The 26,629-nt window shown below is 32.9% G+C and overlaps 1 protein-coding gene across 1 annotated transcript in view; it reads left to right on the top strand.

Annotated features, from left to right (window-relative positions):
• The first annotated feature begins 244 nt into the window (after positions 1–244).
• The window catches only part of LOC107443911 (plexin-B), a 251,761-nt gene continuing 225,376 nt past the window's right edge, over positions 245–26,629 (top strand). The window contains exon 1 of the mRNA XM_087158423.1: positions 245–265. The gene's annotated coding sequence lies outside the window, so the exon portion shown is untranslated. The remainder of the gene's footprint in view (positions 266–26,629) is intronic.

Below are 26,629 nucleotides of genomic sequence, written 5' to 3'. Positions count from 1 at the left end.
TTCAATATAAATTCAAGATTTTAGTAAAAATTTAAGTCTGTGAATAATTAGTTATGTTGACTTTACCGTAAAGAAATGTTTTTAAATTTATATGAAATTTTAAATTCTAAATATTGCTGTGTCACAATAAGTTGATTGGCAATTGCATCTACAGTAATTGGAGTCATATGGAGACTGGATTATTGACTTTGAGCCACGCATTAAAACTGATGGATTAACTGAGAGCCACGCATTAAGAATGATGGATTGAGAACAGTTCCTTACAGTAAGAAAATTTTATATATCCAATTTTAATTCATTAATAGGTATCTTGTTTCACTTGTGTCAAGCTGACTGAACCCCTTATAATTTTTTTAGGATTACAATTGAAACAATTTGCTAAATTTACATTTTTAAATTTTTATGCTCAAACTTTTTTTTTTTTTTTACAATTCATGGATTTCTAAAATTATAGAAACTTTGTTGAATTATCAAACTGGTTAAGGTAGAACTGCTTTCTTCAATATTCAGTTCGAAAATTATGCACGTACAGATGTACTTTTATTTGATACTAGCCGCTTAGGGCGGCCAGCTGTCCGCCACGCTAAAAGTTTTCGCAAATAAAGATTTTTAAAACATAGCAGGAAATCTGAAGATTAGTGGACAATTAAAGTGTTCCTGTCCTGCAATTTTGTCTTCAATATTAAAATCTAAGTGCTTATCTGCTGAAACTTTCTGAAAATAACTAATTATTTTTGATAAAAACTGTTAAAATAAAGAATAGAAAAACCAAAGAGATCCAAGGTAAGAGTGATCGTTAATTCAAAAACAATTAAATTCCTATTTTATATAGCTACAACGCTTAAGAAAAAAAAACTAAAATGCTAAATGCATGAAAAGAACACGAAAACGAATTAATTTTTTATGGTATCAACTTCTATTTCCATATAATTTCTTATGGTATCAATTTCTATTTCTATATGGCGACAAAAATTATCGTCTTCGCTTAGGAAAAAAAAAATAGAGCGTGGAAACAAGAAAAACTTATCACAATTATGAACAACAACAAATATATCAAAGCGAAGCGTTCTATTTACGTATCGAATATGTTGCCACATTTTTAATACAAAAGTTAAACTTTTCTCCACTTTGATAAATGTAAACTAATGCGAACCTTACAATTAAATTATTAATTCATTCATACATTATTGGTTTAAGTTGTCGAAAATTAATATTTCAATTGTAAGGTTAGCATTAGCATACATTTATAAGAGTGGAGATAAGTATATGCATTTTTTAATAGTTTTTTGAATATGGCTCTTTAAAGACGAAAAAGCATAGATTTTCTTGCAAAATGACTGATAACTAAAAAACTAATCCAAATTTTTGAAAAAGAAAAAAAGTACTTCTTCATTATGTCAAAACACAATTATGTGCCGAGTTTTGTGCCTGGGCGAGGCTTCTGGGGAGATATATTGTGATTACAGACACACACACACACACACACAGCCGCGTTTATTATTATGTATAGATGTATAGATTTATTACATAAGGTACATCTCCGTAAACATCTTGGAAGGGTTACTAAGATTTTATTTCTAGAAATAAGTTATAATAAATGTCAACAATAGTTTTTAGTTTTTAATTAATCGCTGTTTTAATATTAATTCAAGTAAAATTTTAGCACTTAACCTTACTTAAATTTAAGTGCATTTCTCTTAAGCTACATTGATATTTGCACATAAGAGGAGAGAAATAAATGTTTTTTATTTTGTAGACTTTGTCTAATAATTAATCAGAGGTAAGTTGCATGTTAAGATAGTGGAATGACTTATTCAATCCCCAAAGCATAGCATATAAATGAGTTTAGAGAAAATTACTTTTAAAAAGCAAAGGAAATTCAATGAACAGTTATTCTGTTAATCAACTCTAAAAAACTTTGATTCAAAATTAAAATACAATGATATTTAAAGCTTGAGTTTGGTAAAATTTTTGATAGAAGAAATATGTAAAGAAAATGTATTCATTTGAAAGGAAGTTTGTTTAATTCATAGTTACACAAAATTACATAAATTACTAAATAATGAAACATAAAATTTGATATCGGAATTATAAACTACATTATTGGGGATCGTGTCGGTAACAATTCGGAACTTGAAAATTTCAGAAAGATCCACGGTAAACCATGGTTAGTCAAAAACCGTTTTATTTACAGATTTATTAGTCCTGTAATAGTCTCGTGATTGATCTCTTTTAGTTCAGGATTTATCGGAAAACATATTTTATCAGTTAAGATAGTTTATTGACAGCAATGTAAAGCATAAGTATGAGTAGGAAGTAGTACTTTAACACTAGAATACTTTACTTTACACTAGTAGTACTTTAACATGGAAGAATACTTTACACTAGTAGTACTTTAACACGGAAACTTAGTATACATACCTATATTGCCCAAAAGCAGTCAAAATGACTGGATTGTAAAAGAATAAATAATGCATAAAGAAATTTGTTTAAATTTTAATATTTTTATTATTAATTTTTAATATTTTTCATATTTACAGTTATATAACAAGTTATTAGTAAATAATAACAATAAAAAAAGTTATATGTTGCACAAAATTCCAAGAAATTGTGTCATTATGTACATCATTGTTTTTCTAATTGAAATTAAAAGCAGTTAAAATGACTTCCTTAGGGATTCTAGTGTTAAAACATAAAACTCCTTCACTTTTTTGAACTATTTGGTACATTGGCGTGTGTAGTCTCATTCAATCCCTCATAAGAAATCGTACAGAAACAATGCGCCACTTGCTTAGGTCAGATGCGTAAATAGTTTTAGTACAATCTTGTACTAAAAACTCTTATAACTTCTAAACTATCAGTATGATAGTTTCGATATTGATTTCATTATATTCAGCGGGAAAAATACAAAGGCAACGCTTACTTTTATAACACGCGATCTACCAGTATAACGAACAGCTCACTTGCATAACGAGCTCACTACTTTTATAATGCACAGCTGACTTGTATGAAGATGTTTGAAAGAATCAGTCATTTCAGTAAAATCCCCCTTAAAGGTTCTTTTTTCATTAAAATTCCCAAATCTTTGTAAAGTTATGGGGCATGAAGAAAAATTTTCTTTCTCTAAAATAATAGGCTTGGAAAAATACTTATCATCTATCGCTTGACATTTACCCTGATTACTTCGTTAAATCCATGGGGGGGGGGGGAGTTAAGGCAGAAACAGATTTATGTGCTTTGTCTCCCACTCTTTTGCTGTCATAGGCAATTTCGAGGCCCCCCCTACGCCACAAGAATTTTTCTGCTACACCAAAGGAGGAGAAGAATTATCTTTGCAGGAAAATCCCCTCTTTTTCCCCCGGAATTTTATTACTATATTTATATTTTCTTGCCTTCTTGTCGTTTTATATCTTTCCTCCTTATCCCGTTTTCATTCGATTGTGAAAAAGTATGAGAGGGTGGAAAAAGTAGGGGTAAGGATCGAATAGTGATAAATTCCGTCGCTTCTTGAAGGAAAGGATAAAGGTTTAGTGCAGTCGGGATATCTTACAAGCTCGAAAATCGAGTCAGTAGCAGCGATGGACACTGCTTCTGAAGAAGAAAAGAAAAAAACGAATCAAATAGATAGAAACTCTCTTTTTAAAAAAGGTTGAAGCGATTTTTCTTATAACGACAGTTCGTGATAGTAAACTAAATTGCAGTTATAGCGAACTTCTCTTTATAAGCAAAACGCCCTTATTAAAATAGCAATAAAAAGATTTACCAATAATAGTAATAAATATAGCAAAGATTATAATACCAATAGATTAGTAATAGTAGCAATAGATAATAATAGCAATAGATTAGCAATCATAATAATAGAGATTAGATAAAGATTTAGATAAAGATTTAGCAATAGATAAAGATTTAGATAAAGACTTTGCAATAGATAAAGATTTACCAATAATAGCAATAGATAAAGCAAAGTTTATGATACCAATAGATTAGCAATAGCAGCAATAGATAATAATAGCAATAGATTAGCAATAATAATAACGGATAAAGGTTAGATAAAGATTTAACAATAATAGCAATAAAGCAAAGATTATAATACCAATAGATTAGCAATAGCAACAATAGATAATAATAGCAATAGATTAGCAATAACAACAATAGATACAGATTTAGCAATAGATAAAGCGAAGATTATACTACCAATAGACTAACAATAGCAGCAATAGATAATAATGGCAATAGATAAAGATTCAGCAATAGCAAAAGATAAAAGAAAAATACTCAAAAATAAAGTAGACCTTCATTTTAAACAACGATTCAAAATACATATCTAAAGTTCTGCAGACTGAATGACTGTACTTAATTAAATGTCTACTAGAGGATTGTTTGAGCAAGTTTTTGCAACAGGAGACTCAAGACTTGTAATGAGCTTGGAGCTTGTTAGATACGTGCTCAACAACAAGCGCATTCTTTTAAAAAATGCGACAGATTTCTAAAAATAAAATCAACTTTTTTGTTTTTGTTTCAAAAGAAATAATACAACCGGTGGTCAGCCACACATTAATTTATCAAAATAACGAGTTAAAATTTAAAAAAGAAGCGATGTCAGTCTTTCTGCATTGATATCAGAAATAAACCGACCGGCCTGTGCAGGGAACTGGCCTTGCATCAGAAGGGTTTTTAGTTCGAATCCCGAGCGAGGCATGGATGTTCTTTCATTCTCTGTACTATCTGTTCTTACTGTGGGTGCAACGCTGGCCCACCTGATAGGGTGCCCCTGAAAAAATGGCCAACAAATCTGCAGTTCAGATGCCTGCCATGCCGAAAGGTCATTCTCCAGGTGGGCATTGGAGAAGAAAAAATATTGGATCCAAACAAAAATGTCGTATAATATTGCAGACTTACACAGCAAAAAATTATATTTCCCTTCGAGAAATTTCGTTTTTAATACAGGAAGGCTCAATTCGTTTGATGTAAGTTTTCGTATTTTTGGTTTTTACCACTTTAAAGGAGAGAAGAAAACTTCGTCTAATATATGCCGCACAGTCTAAAAATATGTCATTATGATTCTTAAATGTCGATATTACCGCGAATCAAGAGAATATCAACTTTCACCGGTGAATGTCAGCAATCACATAGTTGCTTTGGTGAATGTTAGAATTATTTGTTATATCCGATTTGGTACGAGTTTATTCCCTGATATTATTCGATATTTTAATATCTGCAGACAAGGAGAAACATCAGTGTTCGGAGTACCGGTTAAATGCATACCGGACACCTCACCTTAAAAAAACACTAATGTAGGGCATACCGGACAGTGGCACTTAACTAGACCTAGTAGAATTTCTTTTTCATCGTGCCTTTCTACACACCTTTGTAATTTCAAGTTTCTAAACAAAGATCTTATTTTTCCTTTAACGAATGCCTATAAGGTAGGCTTCTTCAGATTATCTGTGTAATTTGGGAATTGAAGCATTCTCTTGGCACTTATCGCTCCCGTGAAAATGACGGGGTGAGGTTTCGCCCTCTATTTCTCCCTTCCGTGAAGTTACCGGGCTGGAGTGTTCAGTAGTAACGCGCCAATAAGCATAAAACTAATTCATTTCTTTTGCCTGGAAAAAATTGTATTTCTTATTTTACACACCAGATGGCAGTACCAGGATATTTTTAAGGTAATTGTAGATAGTTAGTTTATTTTAAACTAGATGTCAGCACTAGTCAAATACGTGTATTTTGCAAAATACGCACTTTTATGACTGTTTTCTTGAAAGTTAACCGATCGTTAAGGGGTTAAGGATCAACTCTATTTAATTTACCCATTGGCTTGATAAATCTGCAGAATGAGCAGCTGATTTCTAAACTTTACAGGAAACACAAGTACCAAAAGAGAAAGTTTACTAGCTCTTTTTTTAAAAAAAAAATTGTTCTTTGTTCTCATTCATAGAAATACATATCAAATGCTCGAAAACAGGACGGAAAATGCGAGGAGCCAGAAACACTGGACGTTAACTCTAAGCCGATTAAATTCGAATAAAATATCAACTTGATCATCAATCTACATTATTAATTATTATTATGTTAAATTAGTTATAAAGAACAAAAGAGGATCTGCTTATTTTGAAATCTGACCACCTCTATAAGGCAACAAAAAGAATAATTTATTAAGTATTGGGTATAGAACGCCCTTTTACAAACAATTTCTTAATGTTTATGTAATGCTATTACTTTTTTCATTATTTCAATTTTTCCCTAATAAAAAAGGCATTCGGCAATTTGGCTGAATTTGTAAGAGGCATTCTAAGACGCATCGAGGTTATGGTTTAAGATGTGGAGAAAAAAAAGTGTTCACTTTGATTTAGGTTTTGGAAATTTAACTTCTTTACAGTTCTTAGTTTCATCATTAGTTTTACATTTAAGTCTGTTAAAAACCAATTCACAAGATCATTAGAATTGAAACAATTTGCGATCGTTTACATTTCTTAAAGTTTTCATATCGTTAAAATTATAGTAAATATTTAATAGTTTCCTTTTTTTGTAATAATAATTGTACCTATTTTTCTATGTTACCCATTTATAAGTTTGTAATTATTTCCAATCATAATATTAATTTCTAACGCTTTCAATTTGTTTTATAGCAAAATTTTTTAAAATGCAGCTAATAGGTTCTTATTCGCCTAAGAGCGTTAAAAACTTGAACACGGCACTGGAAACGCAATATTTTTTTTTTTTTTTTTTGGTTTTGAAGTAAATTATAAAAACTAATTTTCTTAAAACGTTCAATTAAAAATATTTTGGTAAAAACTATATGAAACTATAATATCTATTTTGCAAAAAATGTTATAATTATTTTAAATTTTACTGATTTCTTTATTTAGTATATTATAGTATCAGGTAAATCAATACTAGATTCGAAACGAAGCAAGTATTTCGTAGTCCAATTGGAAATTGCAGCTTTACTGTTTTTTTTTTTTTTTTCCTTCGTCGAGGATTTATTTTTGTCTTAAAAATAACGCCTTTCAAAGAACACTTTTCAGTCTTAATAAAAGTTGTAGCATTTTTTCATAACTTAAAATTTTTTCCTCCTTATCAATGCCTTATTTGCTAATAAATAAAATGGTGGAAATTTTACATTTGTTTTTTGTACCGTAGTTTTGTACAAATAAGAGACTATTTCAAAAATGATTCATAGAATTCATTTGCCTATACTTTTTTATTAATTTTTCATACTTAGTTAAGTAAATATATTTTTTAAATTAATGATCTTTTTCAACAATCTAAAATAGGCTCAAATATGTTTAAACGGGAAAATTTTGTTATAAGTTATAACTCAAGTAATTTTTGTGTAATATTTTTGCGTCGCACATTACGATAAATATTTTTCTATAGAAATTTCATAAGATCAAAAACTTCTTTTCTTATTTTGACCCAAACTTTTAACAAACCAGAGGCGAAGTCGAGTACATTTTTCCGACTCCGGATCCTGCAACATTTTCCTCGACTCCGATTCCAATTCTTTGACACCCATTCCGAAATATTTGTCTAAATAATTATCGTGATTTGCCTAAATACTTATTCTGACCCAAACTTAAACCAGACTCGAAGTCGAGGAAATTTTTCCGATTCTGAATCCTGCAAAATTTTCCTCTACTGGGACTCACGACTCCAATTCTTTGACACTCATTCCGAAATGTTTGCCTAAGTTATTATCGTGACCAAATTTTTAACCCACAGCAGTCGAAGTCGAACCACTTTTTGCCACTCCCGCGAAATTTTCTTCGACTTCCGATTCCGACTCCACAGCTCCTGTGCTGACACATAAATATATATTCCTACGTATAAATGGTTGCAGGAGGAAAGATTGAATGAAGGAAGATTGAGAAGAGGTTAGAAAAACAAGTAAAGTCAACGAGGACAAGAAGTCAAATCCGAGTTAGAAATAAAGAAGAAAAAAAACACTTTCTTCCCGGGGAAGAAAAAAAAACTTCCTTTTTTCCTGGAATGAAAACGAGTCCGGGGGTCATTTATATTGTGAAGCCGTCGAAGGACAAAAAAAAGGAAAAGGAAAACGGGAAAATGACTTTTGGAGTCGTTCCGTTTTTACTCTAATGCAAGGAACCGAACTAAAAGACTGATAAATACTTCATCCTATTATTTATTTATTATGACAAGTCCCCACTTTTTTATTATTTTTTTTTGACCAACGATGGTGCAATCGGCGTAAAAAGAGAGAGAGAATAATTTATTCTCCAAAATGATTTCTAGCATGGAGAAAAATGGGCGATCTGAAGTGTTTTTGTTATGAAAAAAAGTCTGTTTTTATTGGAATATCTCTCATTTTCCGCTAGTGAATTATATAACATTTTGTATAACATTCGACGCGAATTATTATTTGATTGCTGACTGTATGAAAATTATCTCAACTAAACTAGGAGAAAATAATAAAAAAAAAAGCATCTATGATCGAAAGCTTTTTAGTGTATAGCCCTCAAGTTCGCCTTCTTATGTATGTGTTGTACGTGTATCATTATTAGATGGCGACCTTCTTACAATGGCGTAGTTACAAACTCAACAAAAGCAGATGTTAAACTTGTTACCGTATACCAGTGCTTCCCAAACTTATGACTCTTGTGTACCCTCTCTAAATTTTTCGTAACGCTGTGTACCACTCGTAAAATGAATGTATTTTTTACTAAAGTTAAAAATCACAACTGGCTGTTGATACCACTCATTATTAACTGTTAACTCTGTAAAAAACAAGCCAGTAGAAAAATACGTAATCGTACATTTTCATGGCTAGCTTTGTTTTTAAATAAAAATATTTGAAATTTTTGTTTGTTGCACGACATTTCGCATAAGAACGTGCACCCCCGTTAAACAGTTCCCGTACCCCTGGGGTTACGCATACCACATTTTTGGGAAACAATGCCGTAGATGACCGACATCAAGAGAATGTCGACTTTCAATGGTGAATGTCAATAGCCACATTGGTGAATGTCCGAAATATTTGTTTTATCCGATTTGATATTAATTTATTCGTCTTTATTACTATATTTATACGATGTTTTAATATCTGTTGAGGATAGATTAGGAGAAACATCAGTGTCCGGAGTACCGGCCAAACGTATACCGGACAGTGGCACTTAACTAGTAATATATTTCGGACCAAAGCGACTATGAACATTCACCGGTGGAAGTCAGCCATCCATTTCAGTATGTGTATGTGTATAGATGTATATGTGTATAATAAATCGTAATTATCAAGTGATACTATACAGCTTTATTGTCTTTGCGAAGCTGAAACCGGTTTGCACTTGTTTACATTCGTGTATCAATGGGTCAAATGAGACGATATATAATATAAATTTGGCGATTGGATCAACTAGACGACATATTATATAAATATAGACTATTTATTATATCAGGTATTATATTATAATAATTAGACCCAATTATCAGACGCACTGTAGAGTTTTAATAATGACAGGATTTGCACGAGTTTATAGGCTATACGTACTTTTATATTTGAACAGACTTGTTATGGGTTTTTTATTCGGGAGATTTTTTATATAGTACTTCCTATTTGTATTCACTTTCAACGTATAGCATGACAATGCTAACCCACTGATACAGAAGTGCAAACAAGTGCAAACCGGTTTCATCCGAGTTAAAAAACGATACTGCTGTATCACTCGATAATTATAATTTTGCGTAGAATCTTAGAGTGCGTGTAATAATATGGCCCCAGGGTCTGTGTTTTATGCTCGTATCAATATGCAAAGTGGGAGATGTTTTAAACATGTACTTTTAAAGGACTCAACCATGAGATTTGCATGGTGTCAGAAATAAAAGGACCCACAGCTGTATTTACCTGTTGTATTCGTGCTTCCTGCTGAAATCCATTTCGCATTATCGGGGACGTGCAACTTCCGGACACCGCTAGATCCAATCAGCATTTCGGTCCGGCATGCTTCCGTTTCATTATCCGAGGGGCCGGATTTTAATCTCTGGAAGTCTGATTTATCGGCTGGACAGTCTGGGGGGGGGGATTAAATCTGGAGATTCGAGAAGATGCGTCTCCATTACAAATGAGTTTCAGTAACTCTCTCTCTCACTCGCTCCAATCCGATTAAGCGTCAGCATCCATTAAAGGGAGAAGACAGGTTGTCAGAGGCACGTAATGGTACAAGGTTCTATCTGCTCTTGTGGTGAACACACGCAGAGAGAAAAAATATATTTTTTATTCTCACCCCCTATTCTTTTCTTCATAGATTACCAAGCAATATTTCTAATTCCATTTTCAGGCATTCTGAAGAAAGAAAAAAATAAAAAATAATAAAAATTCAAGTCAAAAACCTACGCAGGTCAACAAAGAAATTTTTTATTTTACTTACTTTTTTATTAAATAATTAAAATTTTTTTATTCCCACATGTAACTAAAATGAAGTAATTAAATTTCATGAATTAATTAATATTTGAAAAAAAAACTTTATTAATATCGAGTGTCCTAAACTACAAGTTTTAAAAAAATGTATTTGAACTTGAGTGGATAAATTAAAAAATATTTTATGAACGTAAAAATATAAATATATATAGGGAGAGTGTGAACTCATAGTTGGAATTAAAAAAGAAAAAAAAATTTTACCATACAACAACAAAAAAATGTACCTGAGAAAGGGTGTAAAGTTTGCATTGAAAAATACATTTTGTTTTAGAACTAAAATTTTCGAACAATTTAAAAAAAAAATATCCTTTCCTTTTTTCCTTTTAACTTCATGTACAATTTCTGAGGCGGTCATTTTAGTTCTAATTACTCGAAAATAAATTCCCGACACCTCTTTTCGCCATTTGGCGAAGTAGGAGAGGCGCCTTGGTGACATTTCCGATTCATAACCGACCCTATTTTCCCTAACTCCTATGCAAATGCATACCCCGCTACACACGGCATTAAGCATGCAAGAGGGGGGAGAGAAAAAAGTTTTATTTATTTTATTCTCTTGTATAGCGAGAACCGCGTTTCCCGAAAATGAGCCGACTTAAATTCAAATCGCCTGGAATAAATTTCCAGTTCCTGGAACGCTTTTTTTTTCCTTACTCCCTTTCCAGTTTACAATGAAAAGAATTGCGCATCAAAAATGATGCCCATCTGAGATTTTATTTCTGTGTGCTTAAAGAATCCTCCTTTGAATCCAAAATTTGTTTTTGTTTTTTTAATAAGGCTTATAACGTCGCATGAATGAACGCAAAATCTTAGCAAACGAAGGACATTAAATCCGCGATAGAGCGTTCGCCTTCCAATGAGGTGAACGGGATTCGAATCCCAGTCGATACGAATTCCGCATCCGGCTTGCACCGACCACAGTGCTGACTTAAAATATCCTCAGTGGTAGAGGGATCGTGGGTTAGCCACCTTGCCGCCAGACTAATAAACGTGGGAGGTTTTAGTGATTTTCTTCTACGCTAATGCTGGCTTATTCCATTAAAAGCCCACTCACCGGAGTGACTTTTAAACAGTTATTTTAAAATCAGAAATTATCGTTGAATGAAAATATATTAAAATAATTTAAGTTTGAAATTAAATTTGATTAGTTTGAATAAACGAGAAATCATTGAACTTCCGAGTGTTAAAATTTATGTGTAAATCAGCAGTCAAATGTTACCTTTTCACTATTAATTGCTAAATTAATAATCTGCTACATCACTTACTGTAAAGTTAAATATACATTCATGTACAAAACAATTTTCATGCGCATTCGACTTCAAAAACTATTTTCTTGTTTAGTTTTACGCATTTTCCAAAAAGAGTCCCAAATGTGAATTTCTTTAGATCTTTTTCTCTTAACCTGTCTTTTGTTAACAACGTCTTCCAATTTTAGGAGAGGGGAGGATGAAACATCAGGCGGATTTACGAGGCCCAATAAATGTTGAGAAAATAAGATTGAAAGATTTTAATGGCTATTCCTGAACTTGGGGAAGAGGGGTAAAAATGTTTTTTTACGCGATGGCCATGAAATGCTGATGTACAACCGACCCAATGTCTTTTTTCGACGTGACACAAACTTGCATTCGATAAATAAATAAATACTAAATAAATAACTACGAACTAAAAAAAAAAAAAAATCAACTTCTAATGACATTAGAATAGAATAGTAAACTCCTGCAGCCTGAAAAACGTGGACTGATTGTTAGAATCAGAGATTAATTATTATTATTTATTTATTTATGTCTCTAGCAAATCATATTGTAACTGCTTTTTTTTAAATTCCCTCTAAAAAACATAAAAGGCCCAAAAAGTTATTATTTATTTTCTTCAAATTATTTATTTATGTCTCTTACATAGTATTTTAACTGGGTTTGTTTTTACAACTCCCTCTAAAAAAGGATGAAGAAAAAACATTATAGGATCAAAAAGTTACTAACTTATATTGAGTAAAAGTTACAAAATTTATTTTATGACTAAAAAAATAAATAAATGCCTTTCAAATAGTGATAAATTATGTATTTCATCTCAGAGAGGACGCAAGATTAGAAAAAAGTTTCGTGTTATCTTTGTACCTGTATCGAAAGTTTGAAAAAAAAAATTTTCTCTATGAATCATATTTAATCGAAACAATAAATAAAAAGAAAAGAAAAAACTCAATTGCAGATCTCACTAACTGGATCCATATTAATGCAATTTTCGACAATAATTGTTAGAAAACATTAAAAAGGTAGTTTAAATAAATAAAACTAGTAGAAATGCGCACGAACAGCCAATCCGCAATAGAACGAACTCTCAGTTCGTACTAAGTCACCTTGCTAGTATTTACTCCCGTCTCTCATTCCACTATATTCTATGCTATCCAAGAACCAAAAATAGTGAGCTAACTTCTTATAAATCTAGAATAAATTAAAAATTTATTTCAAAATCAATTTCATAAGAAAAAAATGCTAACTTTCAGATGTCGAGAATAAATTTAAAGTGTTAGATCTCTAGAAATAGGAAAATCAATTTCTTAAGAAAAAAAGAGATTTTTTAGAATTTTTAAAAGACTGGAATAAATCAAAAATTTTACAAACGTAAATTCGTAAAAAGGAGAGAAAAACAACGTAATTTTTTAGAAGACTAGAACACAAAATCACACTCTATTTATTACAAAATCAATTTCGTAAGCAAGAAAGAGGTTAAGAGGTAATGGTAGAAAACATATTGAAAAAAAAAAAACTCTTACGATGACGGTTGCGGTTTACGAAATCACGTTTAGTCACTTTATTTTTCTTTTCATTTATTGTTCAGCAACTATTGTGTGCGAAATTAAGTAAGCGGGTAAATTTTTTGCAACAGACAGGATTCTTTTTAGATTAGTTTCAAATAGTGAAGGAAAGACAGTCCAGAAATGAACCTCGTAGAGCTTATCCTTATAACTGTTCAATTTCGTAGCTTAAAATATCACCTGCGCAAATTAATTAGCTTATTTGAGGCCACCCCCTCAAATCTTATAAGATTGAGTCCTAGATCGTGAAAATCCGCTCATAAGATCAAAAGTTATTCTGAGTGGTCCGTTGCGCTCTGTACAACTGACGATAGCTGTTCTGACGATATGAATCAAGGAAAATGACAGAAAAAGCATGGAAACAAAAATCCCCATTATTCCATAAATTTAAAATTTAATAGAATTTAATAATTATTTGTCAGTTGTTCTTAAAAAATGAATCAATATATAAAGTTTAAGTTGAAGGAAAGATACTTTAAATGCTACATAATTTTTTAATGCAATTATATGTTATATAATAGTATTATAAATAATGCATCCATTAACAATAAGGCCTTAATCTTTTAATAACCTAAAATTATTAACAATAATGATAAAATATTTCGACTTAGAACAATTTTTTTTAAAAAAAAGTACTCTAGATATCTCGAAAACCTTTTTATGTCAAAAATATTTTTCCCCATTATATATCGACCCCATGTTAATTTGAATTCCTATATCGAAGAGTTTCTTCTCAGAACCTTATGTCAATTTTTTTTTTTTTTGAAATAGAAAAGCAATTTTTTCGGAAAAATCACAAAGTTTATTGTAAGCCAATTCTTTTCGATTTAATGCTTAATTATTTCTGTCGCACTTTTTAAAAATAAAATTATCATTCTTGTAGTTAGACTTATACACAGATGCCAACTGCTCCGGACGTGCCATAACAATTTAAAAAACGATAAACAACTACAAACTAAAATTTACAATTATTTGACTCATTTTGCTTGCTTTTTAAACAGTGTAGCATGACTTAACTTAACAACGTGGTGATTTATATAAGTCTTCGAATTATGTACTAAATAGTGGTGGATAAATCCTAATAAATTGAATTTATTAAACCAAGAATCACGCATTCATAAACTATCACTCGAAAATATTTATTGGCTGTTCGGAGCAAGTGGGCAACTCTGTTTATAGTCATTACATACATATTTATTTGTAGTTATTCTCGTGTTTCATGACTCTACTTTTTAGAACAATGTCTTAGAATATAATTTTCTACTTTTTAGGCCATATTCGGCCTAAAAAGTATACCAACTTGTTATCTCAAAAAGTAATTTGTTATCTCTTGGTACCTCTCGAAATTTTTTAGCATCCCTTCAACTTTGAGATATCGAGAGTATACCGTAGAAGTGTTATTTATACATTATCATTATTATTATATTAAGTGCACTTATAGCAATTTCTAACAATTTTACGACTGCTTAACACTTCTAATCATTGTTACAGTGTATGAAAGCTAATTCCCGCAAACTTTACATTAAATGATTTTCTTTATTTTAAAAAAAAACTAATTTTATTCTAATAAATATTTAATTGTATTAAGTTCTGGCGCAATGGCACGAATTGAATAGGTTTTTAAATTCATATAATTACTAACGAGGTTTTTTTTTCTTTCTGTGTTTTTTTTTATCCGTCAACCGTCATAAATAGCCCGTGAAAAAGAGAAAAAAAGTTGTTTTCAGTGAAATAAATTTAACTGCACTATGTAAAAAGAAAAAAAAAAAAAACTCTGAAATGTTTCTGTAAAGATTCTGTGACTATTTTAGTATCCAACGAATTTTACTTGGTTTTCTACGATTACAGTGTGAGTTTAAAAAGAAAAAAAATATCGAGGATAGTAAAAGAAGGCATTCTGAAGCTGAAATAAAAGGAAACAAAACATTGCCTGTAACAACAAGCAAACGTTATTCTGTGGGCATGTTGATTGAAAGCACTTGCTGACACAGGAAACCGTTTCCCACGTTTTCTCTTCAGGCTCCCTGCCCCCCTCTGATATCGTGTGGCATTCCTTGAATGGAACCACAAACCCCTACATACGCCCCCGCGATCTGCTTACCCTAAACGCGTTTTCTAATGAAGTCTTTTTCACGAGAAACCATCTCTACAACTGTTCTGAAATCTCACTCTAATTTAGATTTCTTATCAATCCGGACGATTCTTATCAATCAAAAAAATCGTCAGAGATGCCTTATCAATAAAATACACTGAATATTTCCTTATCGTAACGTCTAAGAGAAAAGAAATATGAAAAAAAGTATTGATTCGAAAATAGTACCTGATCATACAGCTGATCAAAAAATATGCCACATTAAATAAAGGTTAACCTGATTAAAAAAAAAAGATCGCGAAAAAATACGAGAGCTACCCAAAAACTATTGGGAAAAAATAGCTCCAGAAAAAATGTGGTGAAAGAACGCTAAAGAAAATCGGAACTAGGTATAAAACCAAAAGCGGGGAAAAAAGTGGGCCGGGATAGCCTGGCACTGACCCCATGTCCAACAGGTCATGGGTTCGATCCCCGCCGGCCGATGAATCCCCGTATGGTGACTGATGCAAGTTAAATATGTCTAGTTACAAAGTCCTCACATGTTCCAATAACAAATCATACCTTTAGGGTATTGTTTCAGAAGTTTCCTTGTCTTCTGGATTGGTTCAAAATTACAATTCTACGAAATTGAGCATTAGCTCTAATAAACCCAAAATTGGGTTGGCTGCTCAACGACTGTAAAAAACCAAATTACCCTTTAAGTGAAACAGTTACTTTGATAGTTTCAACTTATTCAGTTCCCCTTTCCATCAGGCTAACCGTGGGAGGTTTTCGTGGCTTTCCTCTCCATGTAACGCAAATGTGGGTAAGTTCCATCCAAAAAATTCCTTCACGAAGGCAAATTTCTCCCAATACTTGGTCCAGGAGTTCCCTTGTCTTCTGTGTTGGGTTCAAAATGACAAGGCCACGGAGTTGATCATCAGTAGTCGTAGATCCAAATATTGAGTCGGCTGTTCAACGACGGTTATGAAAATAAAAATAAAACTACCTCAGTTTATGTAGTGTGAGTAATAAAATTTGATGCTTGAAAAATCTGGCGTTCAATATTTTCCAACGAATATCAATCAAATATTAATAATTAATTTTTTTTAATGCATGAGCTGATTAAGTAATTAATACTTTTCGTTTAATACAAAGTTCCCTTTTACTAGAAATAGAAATGCCTTTATTTAAAAATAAATAAAATATCTAGCAGTGGGTTTTTGCAAAATCCCATTGAATATTCTGAAGATAATTTGCTTCCTTTTTAACACCATGTTCGGAGAATTTAATAATGATCGCAATGACTGTATTTATCCCTATTGCGGTCAGTATGATGCAAAATAGGGGACCCTGAAATGCATAACAGTGTAATGTGTTTTTCAGCCTTAAAAGACAAAGCTGCTGCTTAAATAATCTTTTTCCTGAAAATGGAGAGAATGAAGTTGCTGAAGAAGGGCTGGGGGCGTTTCAGGTATAGTTTGTCTACGATAAGAACTCCACCCGCCACAAAGTCTGAGACCGTCTGCTGCTATGGAAACAAGAATAGCGCATTTCAGGGTGGGTCGCTTCTCTTCACTCTAGGGCTAACACAGTAGATCGAAGAAAAAGATTCCCTTTCTTTCGCCGACCGGAGTCAAAACCAGTCCTAAACAGTGACCCCACATCCCTCATTGAAATAGTTAGGTCTCGTAACCATAGTCACCGCCACGAAATGACTAGAGGAGTTCTTACTTAAGACGCACTTTAACCATGTGTTGATGTTTTTAGTGCAAATGTATACCTAGTTAGTCAGTTGAGTGGTGCCATCTAGTGTGGGAAATAGAGATCTAAGATAGTTACTTAAGCGTCGAACGGACATGTGTGGGAATATAGTGAGAGAAAAAAAATAATAAAAATATATATTTACATATAAGGTGCTGCATTTCTATATCTGTATGATCAGGAAGTTCTGTGCCCAATATCTATTTCACATTGATCAGCTGAGCAGCGTGTTATGTTCTTCCAATAAAGATTAAAGATAAACCTAGAAAATGTTGATTGAAACATAGTTACATCACTATTTTGAAGACATCACGTACTTGTGGCTCACCAAATTGTGGAGATTTCCGTATCGTTATCTGTGGTGGAATAATCGCCAAGTCTTGGCTACTTCCGGGCAGCGGCCCGCTAAAAACTAAGGGGAAAAAAAGGTCACAGAAAGGGACCCACTCGAAGGGTACCCACTCGTAGCCAACCCTGGGCAAATGTCTACATTTTTTAAAAAACAAATTTCTCGTTTAAAATCAATTTGGCGCCTTGGCGATTTAAGTTAGCGTGGAAGATCACGATACGGGAATATCCCCAACGAATTGCTTGCAGACATGCATAGATGTGTCGCACGATTTTTGAGAAAACTTCTTTTTTCACGTATTCGCTTGATGAAGTTTGAAATGACAAAAACAATGAATAGAACAGGAAATTTTTATTTTCTAAAAAAATCCCTCTTTGTTCTCCGAAGAAAAACTCCATTTCACAATAATATTTGTCTTTCTTCATCTGAGAAGTCATTTGGATATTTTTCCACATGGCAAAACCATCTGCCTGACATCAAGAAAAAGAGGCTACAAAATTCGGCTTTTTCATTCAAGCTTTCTTCTTCCAGGCAGAAGAAGATGCAGAAGACTGGGGTGGTCGGAATATCGATGGGAAGAACATCCCTTTTCTCTCCCCCCTCATCACCCAAAGACCAACGTTCCAACGTAAACATCTCGTACGTCATGTCCCATGGTGTCTTAACGTTTTTCACTCCTTCCCCCCCATCTCTCTTGTCCGGGAGCTCACTGCCAATTAATGGAAGAGAGAGGTAAAATAATACGCTCTTTTCCGGATTGATCCGGTTTGTTCTGTCTTTTATCTTGACAGCTGCGAGAGAGAGAGAGAACGAAAAAGTTGTTTTTGTTTCGGTTACTAAAAAGAAGAAATAAATGGTTTTCTGACAGACCATTAAAAAAGGCATTACTTTAACTCTCTGATCAAATGAAAAATATTCCTTTCGATAAATGCTGATTCGTAAAATCATATACCTATCGTATACTTTTGTACTTTTCCAGGGCAACGACATACAGTACATATCAGAATAAATGTTTTTTTTTTTTCATTTCACCATGTCAAAAATTGAATAGGTATTTCAACTGAAAATAGTATTAAAGCCTTCTTCGATTTGATTCTAGTCGAATCGAATTTAACGTAATGAAAGCACTCGAAGGAAAAATAAATTTTTTCTAAATTCCCTAAAATAATCCTTAAAAAACTTTTTCCGTAAAAAAAATTTAGTATTTTTCTTAACAAAACAACTTTTAATTTTTAAGGAGACATTAAAAAGCAAAAAGAAATTTAAAAAAAAAAACGAGTTTCAGCTTGAATAAGTGATTTAAATTAAATAAGGGTGTCCAGAAATACTGAATCAGTATTTTGCAGATTAAGTTATTCCTGAAAGTTTGCTGTTGTCCCTGACAGATTTTTGATTGCAAGGATATCTATTTCTTATCATTTAACTTTACATTGATTTATTAACAATTACTCACTTAACAGTTCAAACAGATATCAATTAATTAACAGTTCTAACACCAATTAAAATAAATTTTTTTCATCGTATTGATTTTATTTTGGGCGATATATATGGTTTGAAATAGAGACATTTTGCATAGAGGTCCCATAAGGCTGTATGAAGTTTACTAAGTCATCATGCAGTAGAGGATAACGATTAAACGATGAATAAACATTATGCTAAATCTCTCTATTAAGTTTGTCCTAATGACATTTATGAAATTTTTCACTAGTAAAAACGATTATTCCCAACTTATATTATTTTATAACCGTCGTTGAACAGCTGATCTAATTTTTTGGGTTTACGACGACTCATGGTCAACTCCTTGTCATTTTGAACCCAATCCTGAAGACGATAAAACTAATGGACCAAGTATTGGGAGAAATTTGCTTTCTCGTAGGACTTTTTTGATGGTTCTAACCCGCATTTGCGTTACAAGGAGAAGAAAATCCCGAAAATCTCCCACAGTCTGCCGGAAAGAGGACTCAATTTATGTTTGATGCTCAGTATTTTGTTAGCCATAGCTCATAAACTGTTCTATAATAACGAAATCTCGATTTGAAAAATCCTCTTCATTACAAAAAATCAGTTTTTCGATTCATTGATTTTTATGTTAATATACTTTAATATATATAATTTTAATACATACATTTTAATAAAATATATAAGATAAGGGGGGGAAGGTATTTTTAAACAAAAATGAGTTATCTTTTGAGTAGCTATTGCTTTAGAATCATTGTACACATCTTTTGCTGTCGATTTTATACGATATTAAATAAATGACACATTTATGTTGTAGTTTATTGTAGTTTATTTACGTCGCACTAGAGCTGCACAATGGACTATTGGCGACTATCTGGGAAACATCCTTGAGGGTGATCTGAAGACGACACATTTATGAATTTTCAAAATTGGCAGTTAGGCTTAGAAGATTTTTGAAAATTTATCACTTATAATCCAGAAAACTTATTAGATACAATTTTTTTTCTTACTTTTAAACTTTATTTTACACGAGAAAATGATAATGAGAATGTCATCGAATTTAATGTGTTCAAATGGCCTTCTTCTGAGAAATGAAGTTAGAAACATGCTACGATATTGTTCTATGTTGCTGAATTGTTCTATCTTACTATACATAAGAATTTAATGATGGTGTCGCAGTTTTTCATTGTTGTCTGTGCATTTTTATTGGCTGGAAAATAACGTGGTAGGATCCAGTTTTTCATCTTTCCATATTGTTTAAGTTGTCATCAGCATAAAATTAAGAAAAGTCAAAGAGGTATTGTTTTTCTATAAATTGTTATGATGTACAAGTTGTAAATGAACTTTAGTGACGGCGATCTTGGGAGATGTTGGAACACCGTCCTAACTCACCTGACATGAGTCCTTCTAACTACGATCTCTTAGAATAAGGAACCCTTTTGATACCTCCTGTAATGATATTCGTTCGGGTTCTTGAAATTTTATGTAATTTTGCTTTTACGTTCTATAAAAAAATGTCTTTACTTACTTAACCCTCGTACTTTTAATAACATTAATAATAGGTAGAATATTATGTGACACGAAAATTTTGCTCTTGCACCAAAAAAAAAAAAAAAAAATGAAACCATAAAATCACATTACTCATAGATCATTTTTGGCGGTTTTATCTCTATCCCTTTAAAAGTGTATTTGGCGCTGTTCGTGAGACGAATGTTTATAAATCTAGGATTAAAAAATGCTTACCTTATACATAAAATTTCGCTTGCTTGTGACTATAAAAAAATGATTTTGTGTTTACTTTATGTTTACTTATTTTTTTGTGTTTACTTAACCACATGTTACAGCTTTCTTCCGTTTGTAAAGTGCAAAGCTAAAAGTTTTCCGCATTTTGCCTAGGTAAGTAGTGTGCACATTAACGAGTTCCATATCGTCCATGTTTGTTTCTTGCACTCAATAATGTGTCGATTGTTTGATTATATTCAATAACTTGACTCATTAAATGTCGGAAGATAAATTAAATACATTATGTTAAATTCCTTAATTGTAATAATATTTAAAACCGTTTCATTTTATGCTTTTTTTTTTCTTTTTTTTTTTTAGTGATTGATTCTACCATTTCAGTATTGCTTGCGGTCACTGGATTTTTTTTTTAAACCTCGAAAATTAGGGAAACAACATTATGTTAATTTAAGCGTATTAGTAACGGTTGCCATTGCTACAACAAAGATCTTTTTTATTTCTTCACTTCAATAAGTGCCTATAGTAGAGCCGTGATAGCTCATGAGAAAGACCGTTCGCCTTCCAATGAGTTGAACCGGGTTCAAATCCCAGCGATGGTTGATCGATACGAATTCCGCATCCGGCTTGCATCGACCATAGTTCTGACAGGAAATATCCTCAGTGGTAGACGGATCGTGGGTTAGAGTCCCTTTACCGTCATGCTAACCATGGGAGGTTCTCGTGGTCTTCCTCTCCATGTAGCGCAAATGTGAATTATTTCCAAAAAGACCACACGAGGGCAAATATTTCTCCCAATACTGGATCCAGGAGTTCCCTTGTCTTCTGGTTCGGGTTCAAAATGACTAGGCTTCGGAGTTGAACATTAGTAGTCGTAAACCTAAAAAATTGGGTCGGCTGTTCAACGACGGTTATAAAATGAAATATAAAATAAAAAAATAACAAAAAAATTGTGATTGCTTCATTACGATCGCTCGTTACCCCATAGGCCGAACAATTTTTTTTCTGGTTCCATTAAACACCACAACATTTCAACTCATGGGTTGCAAAAACTGTCTCCATTGATGTTTGTCTTTGGATTGGGTTTCTAATCCTGCCTATGTACGTCTTTCACAAAATACTTTTCCGTCTTCAGTATTCACATTTATAATAAAATCACAGCCAAGACAGTCCATTATAAGTTAATAATAAAAGGAATGTAAAAATACTTTAAATCATGTAAATACATTAAGAATAACTGCTGATGAAAATAAAAAGAATTCTAATAAAACTATCAAACAGCAGCAGTCGCCATACCCACTCATGCAATGATGACGCATGCGCATTGTTTACTATTTACTCTTGAACACAGTTGAAAAGTGTGATGACGTTCAAATAAAGTGCGCACGCCATCGAACCCAAAACAAGACCCATTTCTCCAATGGGTGGGTAAGCGCCTGGCAGGAAATGTACAGATTATCTTGATAGTTTGCAGATTATCAACTGCGATTTGAAAAATTATTATTATTATTTTTTGTAATTGATTTGCAATTAATTTGTAACTTGATAAATATAACTCTATTTTGACACCTAAACTGATCCTTCTAAGTTAGCTTGCTTTGGAATAACTAATCTCTGCACTTTAACAACTACACTTAGTAGAGGAAACGACGATAAATTTGGTTATAAGGAATGGAAAATAATAAGTATGTGCAGCCGAATCCAGCCGGGATTGGATCGAGTAGAAAATGCTACGAAAGTATTTCAAACGAACGAAATTTCATTCCTATGTCAAGTTTAAGAATGGTAAAAAGGAAACTTTTTCTCTTATCCATTGAAGCCAAAAACGTTCAACAATTGCCCGGGAGCAATTTCCTCGATTAAATTTTTAAACTCAGTTTGAATGCCGATAAGGCAATTTTCTTTCTACTCCGATAACTTTTTCCCGAAACTCTTCCCCCCTTTTTTTTATGGGAGTTTTCTGCACCGAAATATTCTTTTTTCTCCCGGGAGATGTCCTGTTTGTTTGAACTCAAAACCTCCACACCACATACCTGAGAAAGATATATTTTCTTCAGAAGGAAGAAAGAAAGAAAGCACTCTGCTTGAATAGTTAACGAATCTTCCATCCCGACAGGCTTACTTAACCGATTCTTTGTTCAACCCAAAGACACTTTATCCCTCTCTTTCGAAAAGAGAGTCACTTTTTTCCCCCTTCCAATCACTTCCATTTATATATATTTATTTTAAAATACTATCGTCGATATAAGATTTACATTTTTCCTTTTCTCTTTAATGTTCTAAAGCACTTTCTGATCTTTTAAATCGGCATGAGTGAAAACATTTTAATAGCTCGTCTTACAAATTCCAAAACAATATGTTTGTTTGTTGTACATTTTCTCTTATTAACGAAATTCTCTTTCGTAAAAAAAAAGAAAAGGATAATCCTTTTTTTTGGGGGGGGGGGACAAATTTAAGCTGAAAATGCGCATTTTAAAATACTGTCGACTGTTTAAAATTTACATTTTATAAAGTACTCGCTAATCTTTTATGACTGAAAAAAATCGAGTTACATTTAGTAGATCAGCTCACCAATCTTAAACAGCGGGTTTTGCTGTCCATTTTGACTTAACTTATTAGTCAAATGTATCGATGGGAGTACAAAATAGTTCGGTCCGTTTTTTTGTGGTCAAAAATACATATATTTCAGAAAAAAAATGAACGAACAGATTAATTAAAGTATTGTCCATCGCTGGCTGCTACTTTTTCCCTCCTCTCGGGCAATTTTCGAATTCCATCTCGAAAAAATGTCTCGTTTTTTGAGGTGATCTAAGTTCGGAGTCAATTTTTGATTTCTGCGAAAGAAGTGAACCAGTGACCTGCCAAATTGAGCTGCATCGATTCGAACTACCAGTCATCAGTAGGAGCAATGTCCGTCGAATACGGCAGGTGTGGTAAAATATCTCACTTGAGCGTTTCCAAATAATTTTTTACAACTTTTGCTACACGAGACCGACCGTTATCATGCAGAAGAATAACTTTGTCATGTCTTTGCTCGTATTCCGGCCGTTTTTCTCGTAATGCACGACTCAAACGAATCAATTTTAGCCTATACCGATCTCCCGTGATGAAATCGCCATGCTGTAGCAGCTCATAGTATACAACACCATTCGCCATTCTTCATTCACTATTCACCACTCTTGAAACGCCGAAATCCTTCCCTACGTGTTTTATCAGTTGGAACATTGTCAACATAAACTTCTACAAGCATTCGATGCGCTTCAGCTGCACTTTTCTTCCAATTAAAGCAGAAACATAAAACCTTCCGCAAATACTGCTGAGTTACCACAAAACTCAACAAAGTAAAAAACAGGGTTTTTGTATGAAACTCAAAGCGATATAAACTGAATATTATTGACAGATGTCTGAGCTCTCTGCAACCACCGAAACTAGCTGTCACTGCGAAACAAACATTCATAACAGCCAGAACCATCTTTTAAAAACGGACCGAACTAATTTGTACTCCTAATATCTTTAAATCTAGATGATTGAAAATGCACAAAAGGAAAAAAAAAAAAAACTCTGAATAGATCGTCTTACAAGTTCCGAACGATACGTTTGCTGCATACTTACTAATCATTAGAGCCCGGAAGTTCAGGCAAAATGCCATAAATGCCCTTTTCTGCCTTTTTTAAACGTTTTCTTCTGAAAATGCCTTTTTTGTTCCTTTTGTTCATAAATGCCTATTTCAGTCTAATTTAAAATTTTTCTGCAAAGCTTTTTGTGCTTTTGACCGAGCTTAAACGCAAAATGAAGAAATTTTGAAGTACAGAAATGATTGACTGTCATCCGACGTATTGTAATGCATTTATAGAGATTAGGACTTTATTCCTTTTGTCTTATTAATATTTTCTCTCCGTCTCTTCGTGATGGCGTCACCTTCGTCGTGGCGTCAGAAAACGTGGCGTCACCTTCGCCCGATGCGCTTTGCAAGGAGAGAGAGAAAGGGAGTGAAAAGATTGGAGTTATTTTTACTTACAGTCAATAGAATTTATTCTTACTTACGGCCTATATAGCCTACACCATTGAATAACTCGTATGCTCTCTTATCTGCAAAACGAATTCACCAAGCTGGTTGAGCACATTGTAGCAGGAGCGCGAAAAAGTTTTCTAGTACTACTAGTTATTTCTAAAATGCCTAAAGTAAAAGCCTACACAAGCAAAAAACTGGACAGTTTTGTGAAAGAATTTGGGTCGGATGTGTTTTCTACTGATGGGAGCATTCTGTTTTGTAAGGCATGCGAGAAGTCAGTAAATTTTGAGAAGAAGTATTTTATATCTCAGCACTTGGAGACATCTAAGCATAAAACAGCAAAAGATAAAAAAGATGGGAAAACACCAACTCTGATTCCCACTTGTTTTCAATCATCTTCTCGCAAATCGGAATTTGCAATGGATTTATGCAGATCATTTGTAGATGCCGGCATTCCGCTGTGGAAACTTGAAAATAAAAGTATACGAGCTTTTTTGCAAAAATATACGAATCAAAGTGTGCCCTGTGAATCAACTTTAAGGAAAACTTATTTAGATGACTGTTATACCGAAGTTCTTAAAACTATTCAAAATGAAATCGGAACGAAAAGCATATGGCTATCTATAGATGAAACGACAGATGTAACTGGACGATATGTTGCGAATGTTATTGTTGGTGTTATGGACCCATTTGAAAAACATAAAATCTTTTTGTTGACATCTGAACAGTTGCAAAAGACTAACAGTACTACAATTGCACAGTTGTTCACTAATGCACTGGCTTTACTTTGGCCAAATGGTACTGAGCATGAAAGAGTGCTATTATTTCTTACAGATGCAGCCTCCTACATGAAAAAAGCTGGAAATGCCTTAAAAGTTTTATTTCCTAATATGATCCATCTAACGTGCCTTGCTCATGCATTGCACAGGATAGCAGAGGAAATAAGAGGTCTCTATCCTGAGGTAGACTCGCTTGTTTCTAGTGTGAAAAAAGTATTTGTGAAAGCCCCTTCAAGAGTTCAAGTGTTCAAAGAAATTGCACCAGACATTCAATTACCTCCTAAACCGATCCTTACGAGATGGGGAACATGGATTTCAGCAGTCTCATACTACTGCACAAATTTTGAGGAAGTTACTCGAGTCCTTACCAGCTTTTCGGATGAAGAGGCAATATCCATAAGAAAAAGTAAAAATCTGCTTAGCAGTTCTAAAATTAAAAATGAACTGACTTTTATTTCAACTTATTTTGGGAAGCTCCCTGGAGCTATTGAGCACATGGAAAAAAGAAATATGTCTTTGTCCGAGTCACTAAAGATTTTCGATAATATTATTGAAGAACTAATGTCTGTGCCTGGACCATTTGGTGACATAATAAGGAAGAAATGTGAAAGCGTCATCTCTGCAAATACAGACTTTGAATGCATCAAGGACATTGCAAAAGTACTTTCTGGTGATACTACAGTTGAATTAACCATATCTCCTACCATGGCAAGTTGTTTTAGGTACGCGCCCATAACTTCTGTCGAAGTAGAAAGATCCTTCTCTTTGTTTAAAACTATATTGACTGACAGGAGACAAAATTTCTCTTTCGAAAATTTGAAAAAGCATCTAGTTGTGATGTGCAACAACAACCAATCATCAGAATAAATTTGCATACAATATTATTGTAAGTACGAGTTTTAAATTTTTATTTCGCACCTACGCAGTTGAGGTTTTTTTTTTGTGCAATTATGTCCACTTCTTTTGTACTATTGCTACGGCAGTCGAGTGAAATGAATATGTAGGTATACCGGATACTTCTAGCAACTTTTTTTATACCTTGGATACCTATATAGGCTTTTAGGCATTACCAACTACCATTTTGCTCCAATTTTAAGTGCCTTTTTTAAGTGCCTATTTCAAGCTTTTTAAATGCCTTTTTGCCTGCCTATTTTTGCATTTTTTATTGCCTGAAATTCCGGGCTTTACTAATCATACATATCTTTAAATCGGAAC

Source organism: Parasteatoda tepidariorum, chromosome 2 (genome assembly GCF_982258835.1).
Source record: "Parasteatoda tepidariorum strain Cologne lab strain chromosome 2, Ptep-v5.0, whole genome shotgun sequence".
Lineage (NCBI taxonomy): Eukaryota > Metazoa > Arthropoda > Arachnida > Araneae > Theridiidae > Parasteatoda > Parasteatoda tepidariorum.
Note: the sequence above shows the minus strand (reverse complement) of the source record. Positions and strands in the feature narration are given on the sequence as shown.